General features: G+C 47.0%; 1 protein-coding gene and 1 long non-coding RNA gene across 10 annotated transcripts in view; both read left to right on the forward strand.

Annotated features, from left to right (window-relative positions):
* Positions 1-12,373, forward strand: part of IQSEC3 (IQ motif and Sec7 domain ArfGEF 3) — a 174,661-nt gene that overhangs the window by 35,935 nt on the left and 126,353 nt on the right. The window lies entirely within an intron of this gene.
* LOC143838542 (uncharacterized) lies at positions 1,665-2,967 on the forward strand. Of its 2 annotated transcripts, XR_013231413.1 has the most exons (3): positions 1,665-1,801; positions 2,321-2,395; positions 2,702-2,967. It is a non-coding gene; the product is annotated as an uncharacterized LOC143838542 (long non-coding RNA). The 2 variants fall into 2 exon arrangements; XR_013231412.1 differs by lacking the exon at positions 2,321-2,395 and having other exon boundaries at positions 1,678-1,801.

Consider the following 12,373-nt stretch of genomic DNA (forward strand, 5'->3'; position numbering starts at 1 on the left):
AAGGTTTTTGTTGGAAGAAGCCTCACAAAAGCTGACAGTTTGTGCACAGGTTAGGAAGGAAACTTTGCCATTTCTCCAAAATAGCAGCAGCAGCTGCAGAGAACATGCCATGTTTCTAGTGTGCCTAGATCCGTAATTGAAACACGAGAGGAGAGGAAGCTGTGCACTTCAGAAATGAGTAATGGCCCTATATACAATCACAGATACGGGATTGGGGCGCATTAGCTGAGATGCTTGCAGATTTGATGGTTTGATTTGTTGCGGGAAACCCGTGCATTTGACAGACCCGGAGCAAGGACAGGTCTTTGCTCATGCAGAACCGGATGCTACCTGGAGCCGTTCATCTCCCCCTCTTCTGACATCCCTGTGAATTATGGAAAAAAAGCTCCCCAAATGCCGTAGAAGGCGCTGTTTAGCTTCGTATTTATGAACTGATATCAACGAGAACTTGGTATGAATCTTGAAATGCGACATCTCAATTTTATCCTGCCCATCAAAATGATGAGTGTGGGATGATTACTAGGGACTGACCTGGCGGTTTTAATGCTCTGTTTATCCAGGGAGCGACGTGGGTTTTTCTCCCGAATCCCTCTCCGCAGCACAATCTGTTCTCCATCGGTTCAGCTTCGTGGTTTGCTGTTAATGCAACTTAACAGTACCTGTGAATGGAATTTCAAGCTAATAATATGGCCCCACTGCTGGGGAGACCACGGGTATGCTGCCTGAATGGAATTTGGAGACGGTCATTCATTGCGGGACGGTTATGGCCACAAGGAGCCTCGTTAGCTTCAAGCTCAGATGGAAACTTAGCAAGGGGGATTGCCGTAAGTGTTAGATCTGCGGTGGCAAAGAACCACAGACACTGGTATTGTTGCAGCTCTTTATTGGTGCCAGAACATGATGCAAGTAGTACCAATGCTGCACTTAACCCCCCCAGAAAACCCTAACTTATATACACAAACAGGACAAAGGGACTGACCTTGGCCTCGAACCATTGGCCAGATCCCATTGATTCATTTGAACTGATTGGATCCCACAGCGGGGCTCTTTGGAGCACGCCGGTCATGTCACTATCCTGGTCATTGTTGCTAGGATTGCTGTGCTAATATTGCTGAGTGCGAACGCAGAATGCCCTCCAACATTTCGCAGAGAAGAGGAATAACATGTTTGTTGGCTTGTAACACCCTGGTTCTCTCACACCAGAGATTGCTGCCTGAGGGTCCCCTCTAGTATTAGACATTGCTGAAGGCTCTTCTCCACACGCTGTCTTATGCGTTAATTTATTCCGAAATCCGCTGTCTTGCAACAATTTCAGTATGCAGAGGTCATTCTTTTGGTTAAAGATATGCTAGAAAAACATCTCTGTCTTAGAATGCCAGCAGTTCCAAAGCACCTGCCCTTGATTGTGACATCATCACTCGGTGACATCATCATTCTCGGCTCCTCTGAGGCCCAAGGTGACCTTGTGGACCTTCTCTCCCAGCTCTGTTGCAGCAAGGACTGGAGGTCTGACCCTCTTGTGCTCAGCCTTGGAGAGGGTCCGGAAGCAGCAGCTGCTTTCCGCTCTTGTATCTGTTCCTTCATTTCACTTATAGTCCCCCTTCCTCCCCCATCAGGGACCTGAGGTGGTTTACACAATTCCTTCTCCTCTGTTTTATCTCCACAGCAATTCTGTGGGGTAGGTTCATCTAGAAGCACGTGATTGGACTGAGGTCTCCTTGGATGGCCAGCCAATCCCAATCTTGTCGGATTTTAGAAACTAAGAGTCTAAGAAACTTAGTCTAGAAACTAAGAAACTAAGGTTAGTACTTGGGAGAGGAACCACCAAGCAAGCCCAGGTTTGCTATGCAGAGGAAGGCAATGGCAAACGACGTCTTGAACATTGCTTGCCTTGAAAACACTCCGGGGTTGACATCAGTCACCTATGACTTGCTGGCACTTTATATGGGGAGGAGTAGGGAATCAAAACCGGTTCTCCAGATTAGAGTCCACCACTGTTTAACGAGCACCTACAGCAGCATATCGGCTGATAACCTGTTCCACCAATTGCCAGCTAAAGAAGAAGAGGAGGAGGAAGGGGAGCTTGGCACTCACTGCACCACTCTGGCTTTTATAAGTGCATAGAATATACTGTATATAGCTTCTATAGGATAAACATATATATTATATTATAAAGCAGTTATTAACTCTTGGCCAGGCCAGGCCAATTTTTAGATCATGGAAACCTGGAAGTGATATCAGTCAGCGCTTGGAATTGCTGGGAACTCTATGGTAAAACCCTAAAATTCCTGGCAATTGATGTCCTTTTTGGCTTCCTCAGGAAGTGATGTAATGCCATTGCACCCATGGCTCCGCCCATTTCCTTGCCCTTCCAGGCTTCCACCGGTTGCTGCAGGTGAGCCCGCAGCCCTCATTTGTGTTGCCTTCAAAGTCAGGCTCGTAATAGGGCAGGGACTCAATGGCTTGCTCCAAGGCCACTTTAATTTCCCAGCCTGCCCCACGGCTTGCTTACTGCAGACAGCCTCTGCCTGTTCATTGGTTCCTCATTTGCTAAGAGAGGCTCTAGAAGGATTCACCAGCCTCCAAAGAGGATTTTTTCCCCCCATTGCTTTTCCTGGTTATATAATATGAAGCTTGACCAGCCGGTTGTTCTTTGTTTGTGTGCTTAATGAGTCCCTCTTCGTTCTGCCCTCCCCATTAGATGCCGGAAGGGCTACGAAAACTGCCTGCGAACCTTCACGGAATGAGATAATGAAGAGAACACTGTTGCAAAGACTTCAGACAAACGAGTTTATGCAGAATGATTTATGCTGATGAATTCGTGCTAAAGATCCTGTAATCATTCTGCTGCTGCCTGCGTCCATTAGCGATTTTGCTCACGGAGGATGTTAAATAGAAGGCTGATGATACTCAGTTTTCTCCCTCGGAAGGCTGGGTTAATTAAAGCAAGAATGACTCGGAGCCCAGGCACCAAGGTGGCTCTTGATTGATTGCTCTCCCCTTATCAGATCAGGTGCACTTCCTGGTAGGTACCTGTCAAGAGCTAGCTCTGTATCGGCCTGTGAAGTCAAACTCCTTCAGGGTGCATCACTTTGGAAAGCAAACTTTTCTTTCCTTGACCTGTGAACGGAGGGCTGCCGGCCTCCAGGTAGGGCCTGGAAATCTCCCAGAATTGGAACTCATCTCCGGGCTGCAGAGATCAGTTTCCGTGGAGGAAATGGCAGCTTTGGAAGGATAGATCCTGTGGCACTGAACCCCGCTGAGGTTCAGTGGGAAGAGGAGGTCAAGGGGTGATCTGGTAGCTGTGTTTAACTGCGTGAAAGGTAGACATGATGGAGAGAGGTCCAACTGGTTTACTGTGGGTTTAAAGACAAGCAGCAATGGATTCCATAGTTGGTCTGAAGTAGCACAACAAAAATTTAGTCCAATAGCACCTTTAAGACCAACAAATATTTATTCAAGGTGTGAGATTTTGCATGCACATGCCTTGAATAAATCTTTGTTTGGTCTTAAAGGTGCTATTGGACTCAATTCTTGCAGGAGCACTTAAATATGAGAAGGGAGTAAGGGCTGTTCACAGAGGGACTATGCTGCCTCGGAGGGTGATGGGGCCTTCTTCATTGGAAGTTTTTATGGTGGATGAGCACCTGTCAGGAGTGTGTAACTTTTAAGTCCCTGAGAAGATGGGAGGCTGGACTGGATGGTCCTTTGTGCTGCTTGAGGCTGCTTTGTTCATCCCTCTCGGTTAGCGCACCCCATGTTTTCTGCCGCCATCCCATGCTCCGCTCTGGCCAGGCTCCTTCATGAACGATGGGTCCATTAGCATCCAGTAGGCAGGATTTCAAAATGGAACCTCCATGTCCAGAAGCAGTGTGCCTCTCTGAATACCGGGGGATGGACTAAACAGCATGATGGCATGAGTTGCTTACCAGCTCCTTGCAAGCATCAGGCTGGTAAATATCTGAATTTTTTAACATACTTGTCTCTTGTTCTTCCTTTCATTTGAAGCGGCTTACAGTGTAATACTGACAAGGCTATGCACAGAGTGCAACTAACAACCCACCAAAGTCCAGTAAACACCCACAGGACGCAAGTCGTTTTCTAATAAATCCAGAAACTTCAAATCCAGATCCAGGAATGTCCTAAGGGAGTGGGCTGTGGAAAAGACCCTTCCCCCATGACTTTGTAAGACTTAAGAACATAAGACCACAAGAGAAGCCATGTTGGATCAGGCCAAGGGCCCATCCAGTCGGACACTCTGTCACGGCGGCCCAAACCAGGTGCCACCAAGAGGTCCACCAACAGGGCCGACTTCTATTGCCTTGGCAACCATCTTGATCTTCAGAGTGGAGAAGCCATTGCCAGAGGAAACTGTGTCAAGGAGATGGCTGATTGGGTGATTGGTGGGGATTTTGGAGCTAAAAATCCACATTACAACTGACCCCAAATGGCTCTCACATCCTCAGCCTAACCCACTTTATCTGGTTATTATTCTAAGGATAAAGTGGAGGAGGGGAGAACAGGCTTGGAAGCGGCTTTGAATTCCCAAAGAGGGGGAAAACGGGGCATAATTTTTAAAAAATTGTACTTCACGTGGGGTCCCCATTCTCCACGGGGATCCATGGGGCTCCCCATTCTGATCTCCAAATGAGGCAGTGATGTAGAAAGATGAACTTGCCTAAGTTCTCCCTGTGACAGAGTGGGGGATAAGAACCCCAGGCCTCTCCTGTCATAGTCTGTACTCTACCTATATGCCGCACTGGTTCCTGAAGTCCCTCACAACGCATTCCCTGAAACATCCTATCACCTTAGAGATGTCTCTGTGGTGGCTTGACAAGAAGAGCTGCAGCTTAGCAGTAGAGCATCAACTTTGCATGCGGAAAGTCTCAGGTTCAATCCCTGGCCTGCCCAAATAAAAGGATCATGCGACAAGTAACGGAAAAGGCCCTTTGTTCCAATATAAAGCAGTGTGATGTATTCAAGTGATAGTGGAAAAGTTAACATTATTTTGAAACTCTAGATCAGGGGTAGTCAAACTGCGGCCCTCCAGATGTCCATGGACTACAATTCCCAGGAGCCCCTGCCAGCATTCGCTGGCAGGGGCTTCTGGGAATTGTGGTCCATGGGCATCTGGAGGGCCGCAGTTTGACTACCCCTGATCTAGATAGTAATTATTATCCAACCTTGGTTATAGGTTAAGAAGTGAGCCACAAGCCGCTGTGAGCCAGGTTCTGCTGAGAGCTTATGTCCTGTTATTTTGCTGATGTGCTGAAGAAAGTTATGAAACAGGCTTTATTGTACCAGAATCCTGTTCAGTGTACATCATTATTAAGAATATTTCCTTTGGTTTTCCCAAGAATTAGATAATAAACTGGTTTCATAGCTCTTTTCTTGATTTACAAATTGTCGTGCATATATATGTACACACAAACCGTCTTTTGCTGTTGTTGTAGTAGAAACTGAGGGCAAAGAGGATTAGCCAGGATTTATCCTGTTTCCTTGCCTGTTTGTTCATTTGTGCATTTGCTAAGAGCAAGTTTCTCCCATTTGTCAGTGACTTGGATGTTTCCTGCATAGAAACAGATGCAGAACGGTTTAGGCCTCCATCTGCCCTCTGCTCCCGTTGCTACAGTATTTCGGAGCAAAGCCTTTCCCCGCTTTTGGAGCCAGAGACCTGGCAGAGCTGGCTGCAGTTCTGCATTGCAAATGGTCTGGAAAAAAAATAGATGTTATTCCCTCCATGTCCTAGACTCACGTTGATGAAATGCATAAGGGTTTCATTTTGGTGCGCAACGCCCAGGTTTTCCCAGGATATTTATTGGGAGACAGTTCAATTGAATTGTTTCACTGCACACATGCAGTTCCCCTCCTGGGGGAAACATAGTTGGCTGTGAAACCCGATTGCTAGTCATTGTGTTCATTTGCATAGGTTCCTCCCTAGCCCTTCCTGTACCGGCTTTGGGGGCTTCCTCAAGACCTGTGCTGCATCACACTGAAAACACAATATCTTAAATGTTCCTAAAGAGAAAGGAGCATGCTAAGGAAGAACGCATCCTTTCAAATGGACGTTGAGTCTGGCAATGGGTCCCTGAGAGCTGGTCTAATCACAAGGCAAATAGAATCCCTCAGTGAATAAGGACGCCCATGATTCAGCGGCAGAGTACTTACACTGCCAGGCTCAGTCCCTGGTGTCTCCAATGAAAGGGTCATAAAAAGGTAAAGGTATCCCCTGTGCAAGCACCGGGTCATGTCTGACCCTTGGGGTGACGCCCTCTAGCGTTTTCATGGCAGACTCAATACGGGGTGGTTTGCCAGTGCCTTCCCCAGTCATTACCGTTTACCCCCCAGCAAGCTGGGTACTCATTTTACCGACCTCGGAAGGATGGAAGGCTGAGTCAACCCTGAGCCGGCTGCTGGGATTGAACTCCCAGCCTCATGGGCAAAGCTTTCAGACAGCTGCCTTACCACTCTGCACCACAAGAGGCTCGAAAGGGTCATAGGTAGCCTCTAACTGAAAACAAAATGGCGGTATGGACATAAGGTCTATCACATTCTTCCTCTGCTCCCTCTGCCTTAAAAAGAGATACACGTGCTTCTGGTATCTTGGGGCATTTGATCAACATGTTGGTTTTTGCATTTTCAATGGACTGCCATTTTTTCTTGTTTCGTCTTCCAAACATCCCAGGGAGAGAGGCTGGCTTGAGACCAGTTAGCCACACATTGTGCCCAGTTGACATCCAAGAAGCAGCCTGCAGGCATTCTGTGGCCATGCAGGCCGTGTCTCCTTCCTCTTCAGAATCAGACCTACATTGGCATACAAAAAAAAAAAGGGAAAAAAAAGGAAAATGCATCCGAAAGCCTCGATTGCTCTGCAATTGGGAGACCTCGTAGAAACCTGGCAACCGATTCAATCACTAGGGAGTTTTTGTTTGCTAGTCAGTAAACGATCTTGTGCTCATCATTCAATCCATGTCGTTTAGATAGAAGTGGGCCGGTGAGCCGCCCACAAATCGTGACGTCGAATGGACAATAGAAAAACACATTAAGATGGTTTCAACACAGCCTGAATTGCCGGGACATGTCCTGTTGCTTTTAACATCCAATCCGACATAGTGTTTGCGAGAAGTTGAACGCTTGCTCACTGTTTTCTGTCATTTTGGTTGGTCACAAGCAAAGTACCCGGTTGCTTTTAATTATTTTTTTTTGAGTTGGTGTAGCCGTGAAGGGCTTTTGTACAATAATACTGGCCTAAGTATATGTGCCACTTTAGATGGCAAATTCCCATTTTTAAAATATTTCTCTACATGCCAAGGAAAGGGCTAGACAAGATCTTTGTGAGCTAGTTTTGTTTCATCTGATCCAGAATGATTCGCGCATTATTGGAAAGTCCATTTTTTAAAAATGTTAAATTTGAACAATAGAAATCTGTATCATAAATAAGAGCCTCTTGTGGCGCAGAGTGGTAAGGCAGCGACATTCAGCCTGAAAGCTCTGACCATGAGGCTGGGAGTTCAATCCCAGAAGCCGGCTAAGTGTTGACTCAGCCTTCCATCCTTCCGAGGTCGGTAAAATGAGTACCCAGCTTGCTGGGGGGTAAATGGTAATGACTGGGGAAGGCACTGGCAAACCACCCCGTATTGAGTCTGCCATGAAAACGCTGGAGGGCGTTTCGGTGCTTGGCTCTTGTGGCCCTTTCTTGCATGCAGTGAGTTGCCAGTCGAGATCAGAGCCCTGATGGAGCTATCACAGTTCTGCAGGGCCTGCAAGATGGCGGTCTTCCACCAGGCCTATAGTCGAGGCCAAAGCAATGAATAAAAATGGGCGTCCCTCCATTCTCCTTTCCAGTTCCTTTATCCCCTCTTGTTTCTGTGCCAGCGAGAGATGTTTTCTGCCACAGACACCGGGCACGTAAACCAAAACGGGGGTGGGTTGAGGTAGTTAGTTAGACAGAATTATTAATGAGTGGATGCCATTTCTAAGAACGTTTAATTTTAATCAATAATGGTTTAATGGATTTTTAATGGATTTTAATCTATGTTGTAAACTGCCCCAAGCCCTTATGGGAGCAGGCCGCGTAAAAATCTGGTAAATAAATAATTTTTTTCGAATGTGCATGGAAATATAGACCAAGGCACCCTTGCTTAATGAGCCCTCGTCTGCTGTCCTCGTGAGTCGAACAAAACGGTTTGACTGTGCATTCCGAAGCAAGGTTAAACCCTTCTGACTCCACTAACCTGGGTGGGCTCAGAAGCGTGCGACTGCTTCAGATTGTGTTGCATGGCTCCTCCAGCCCTGCCCCACCTGGGTCTATTCCCCCCTCCCTGCTTTCTCTTCTCCAGTTCCGCAGCTATCTGGTTTGCATGAGTGTGCATTCCTCCCCTTTCAGCTAGCCTCCTGCCTCGTCTTTCTCCCCATCCGCCACAATTAGACAGTAGGAGCAGCATAATAAATGTCAGCTACTCAGAGCTAATGTGTAGGGCATACATCTTAATGCACGTTTAATTCAAACTGCCTTTTCCATTTATAGTAATCTTTGTGCAGGGCCGCCATCTGCAGCAGGCATCTTTGGGTTACTGCTGAAGCCACAAGGAAGAATCGGAAGAATCCCTTGACAGCCTCTTTGACGTTGTTTTTTTGGCCACCATCCTTGCTCAATTGCCCACCTGCCCGGACAGGCAGGGAGCGCTGGTGCCAGAAGCACCATGATAAAAAGGTCTCAAGGATTTATCTGGTTCATCCATTGGTTTCCTGCTTTCCCCCCCAAAGAACTCGGGGCAATATACTTTATTCTCTTCTCAACAATTTTATCTTAGCCGCACCCTGTGAGGAGGGTTAGACTAAGCATTTGTGACTGGCCTAAGGTCTCTCAGATCCTGGCCAGACATCCCAGCCCAGCCTTTTTCAATCTTTGGACTAGGGAGGTGCTGGGAAAATATTTTTTAGGCTTCGAGGTGCCAGGGAGTGGTTAAGGATGGTGGACTCTAATCTGGGGAGCCAGGTTTTATTCCCCACTCCTTCACATGCAGCCAGATGGGATGACCTTTGGCTAAGGTGACCAGATTTTAACATTGGTAAAGCGGGATACCATTGACCGGGAAGGTTCATGATTAAAAATTTGGTCTATATGGAGCAACAAAAATAGTATTGTAATATATATATTTTTACTTGCGACATAAGTACAATTTGCCAGGTGCCCCAGATGTCCCTCCAAAAGTGGGACAATCTGGTCACCTTACCTTTGGCTACTCATAGTTCTCCCAGCTTCTCCTACTTCACAGGGTGTCTGTTGTGGGGAGAGGAAGGGAAGGTGAATGTAACTCATTTTGAGACTCATCCAGGTAGTAAAAAGGGTATAAAAACCCAGCTCTCTTCTCTGTCTGTCATCCACCCACCCACCCACATACCTGTAAGAGAGAAGAGAGAGATCCAATTTATGTATAAACTATAAGTTACGATCCAGAATTTTAGAATCATGATTTCCGTGGCTTTACCCTGAACCCAACTGCTTATGTAAATCTATGGATATGCAATGATTAAAATTTCTTATGGCTAGAGAAGAACTGCAGAGGCTGTAAATTACTATTCTTGTTGTAAATGGTCCTGTTCTCTCCTCAGTGCATCCATTCCGCAGTGAGGCCCCCACGTTCCACTCTCCGTTCTTGGGTGTGGGCCACTTCTTGTCCTTAGAAGGCCCCTATAAAGAGCTCCAAAGTATCTTATTTTGAAAATCATTTTCTCTGTGTCTCCAAACAATCAGTCTTTTTGACACTTTCGGCGGTGTGAAAGCAGCTGTGCTCCAGATAGATACCACCTCTGCCCTGTGGGAAGGAAAATGAAGTCATGTCCCTATTTGGTACCATGGACGGAGGTGTTTTTTTCTTCACGAGGAAAGCGCGAAGGCAGAAATAACGCTTCCTTGTTTGTTGGGATGCTGACAACTCCGCATTAGTGCTGAGTCATTGGCCCTCTGCAAGTGATTAAAAATCTGGGGACCATGAAACTCCCCCCCCCCTAGTTTGTGGGAGGGCAAGAACAGAATCGTTATGGAGGCTTATAAAATTATGAAGAGAGGGTCAAGAGAGGATCTCCTCCTCCCTCTCCCATAAAACTAGAACATGGGGACCCTCGGTGAAGGTGGTGGCTGGTGGAATCAGGAGAAAAGTTAGCTCTCTTCACACAGCCTACGATTTATAGCAGGGGTAGTCAACCTGTGGTCCTCCAGATGTCCATGGACTCCAATCCCCATGAGCCCCTGCCAGCATTTGCTGGCAGGGGCTCATGGGAATTGTAGTCCATGGACGTCTGGAGGACCACAGGTTGACTACCCCTGATTTATAGTGCAACTCATTGGTACCCTTCTTTTCTCCACAGCAGGGGCCCAAAGTGGCTTCCTTCATTCTCCTCTGCTCCATTTTATGCCCCCAGTAACCCTGTGAGGGTAGCTTAGGCTGAGAGAAGTTACCCAGCAAGCTTCCCTAGTACAAGCAGAGATTCACACACAGGGCTCCCAGCCAATCTTCCAACCCTCTTAACTGCTGGCTCATTGATGGCTCTCTTCACTTGCTTGGAATGAGAGAGAATGTGCCATCTAGTCACAAGTTGACCCATGGTGACCCCAACCATGGGGTGTTCAAGGCAAGCAAAAGAGGTTTGCCATTGCCTTCCCCCACATTAGCTATTGCAGCCTTCCTTGGTGGCCTCCTGTCCAAATTCTTGCTATCGCCGACCCTGCTTAGTTCCCAAGCCCTGATGAGCTGGGGCCAAATTGAGGTATTGAGGATCCTCAATCAGACAAAAACGGAGGTTGCCAGTGGCGATTAGCCGAACCTCCATGTTCACGGGTGGCGAGTCGGAATACCAGCTGCTGGGGAGGCCAGCCACCACGAGAGGACTTTGCCTCTGTATCCTGCTTGTAGGTCTTCTTGGGAGAATCTGGCTAGCCACTGTAGGAAATTGTGCTTGAATAGATGGACCACAAACCTGTTCTACCAGGGCTATTGTTGTGCCTGCTGGACTAGCCCCTGATCTCCTTGCATTCACTAGCTCTCCCACACAGACCCTGTTCCAGATGATGCACACAGGGTCTCTGTGTATAAAGTCCACATGCACAAAGGCTCTCTGTGTGAATCATAGAGTTGGAAGGGGCCATACAGGCCATCTAGTCCAACCCCCTGCTCAATGCAGGATCAGCCCTAAGCATCCTAAAGCATCCAAGAAAAGTGTGTATCCAACCTTTGTTTGAAGACTGTCAGTGAGGGGGAGCTCACCACCTCCCTAGGCAGCCTATTCCACTGCTGAACTACTCTGACTGTGAAAAATTTCTAATCTAATCATAGATTTCTAATCTAATCATAATTTCTAATCTAATCATAGAATCATAGAGTTGGAAGGGACCTTTAGGGCCATCTAGTCCAACCCCCTGCAGGATGCAGGAAATTCACAAACAATGCCTTTTGGGAACCAAGGGGATCTTGGTTCCCGCCTCCAAATGTAGATTATTTTGAGATTTTAGCTATCTGCACAGGGCTTCAAGGGGAGTGAAAAAAGAGCAAGTGAGCAGAATTACCCCAGTTAGGATATAAAAATAATGACATATTTTATAGGCTGCCCCCTGTCAGGTGACTTGGGGAAGGTACATAAAAAAATAAATTAAAATAATATAATTAATTTTAATCCATGTAATATTCATTTTAATCAAATAATTAGGTTTTAAAATTATTAAAATGTATTTTAAACTGCCTACCCTTACCCTTACCCTAAGGGGGATTAAATATTTGAGGGTGAGCCCAGGTCCCATTGCTTGGTGCTGGGTGGAATGGCCCCTAGGATGGATCTCCCTCTTGGGAGTTCTGTTTCTGCACTAAGGAAGGTGCCTGGCTCTGTTGCATTGCTCTCATTGAAGGGCAGGCTCCTGGCTTCAGAGCTGGCCTTCAGTTGCAATGTGGCTATAGGCAGAACTGCAGAGCTATAGAGAGGGGTCAGTTTGGTGGGGCCAGAATTTGGTTTCTCCATGCTGTTTGGTGTGGTGAGATGCGGGCCCTCCAAAATCTCTCTGAGGCTGCAGTGGTACAATCTTCCTTACAGCTGGCTTTCTTCAGTTCCTTCTATCTCTCTGTTTCCCCCCTCCCATCTCCAGTCTATTTGCAGCAATTGCTTGGTGAAAGGTGTAATTTTCTTGGCTGCTTGGGGTAAGCTGTGACGTGGTTTTATTTTCTTCCAAATTCAATGGAACATTCTCCTTTGGGGGATGGGGAGGGTTGTTCATTGTGTTTGCTGCTCCTGACCTCACAGGCAGAAGGAACGGAAGGTGGGCACACAGTGGATTTCATTTTATCGGGATTGTGAACCGAGCTGGGGCTAAGGCCTATGCCTG

Source organism: Paroedura picta, chromosome 5 (genome assembly GCF_049243985.1).
Source record: "Paroedura picta isolate Pp20150507F chromosome 5, Ppicta_v3.0, whole genome shotgun sequence".
NCBI lineage: Eukaryota > Metazoa > Chordata > Lepidosauria > Squamata > Gekkonidae > Paroedura > Paroedura picta.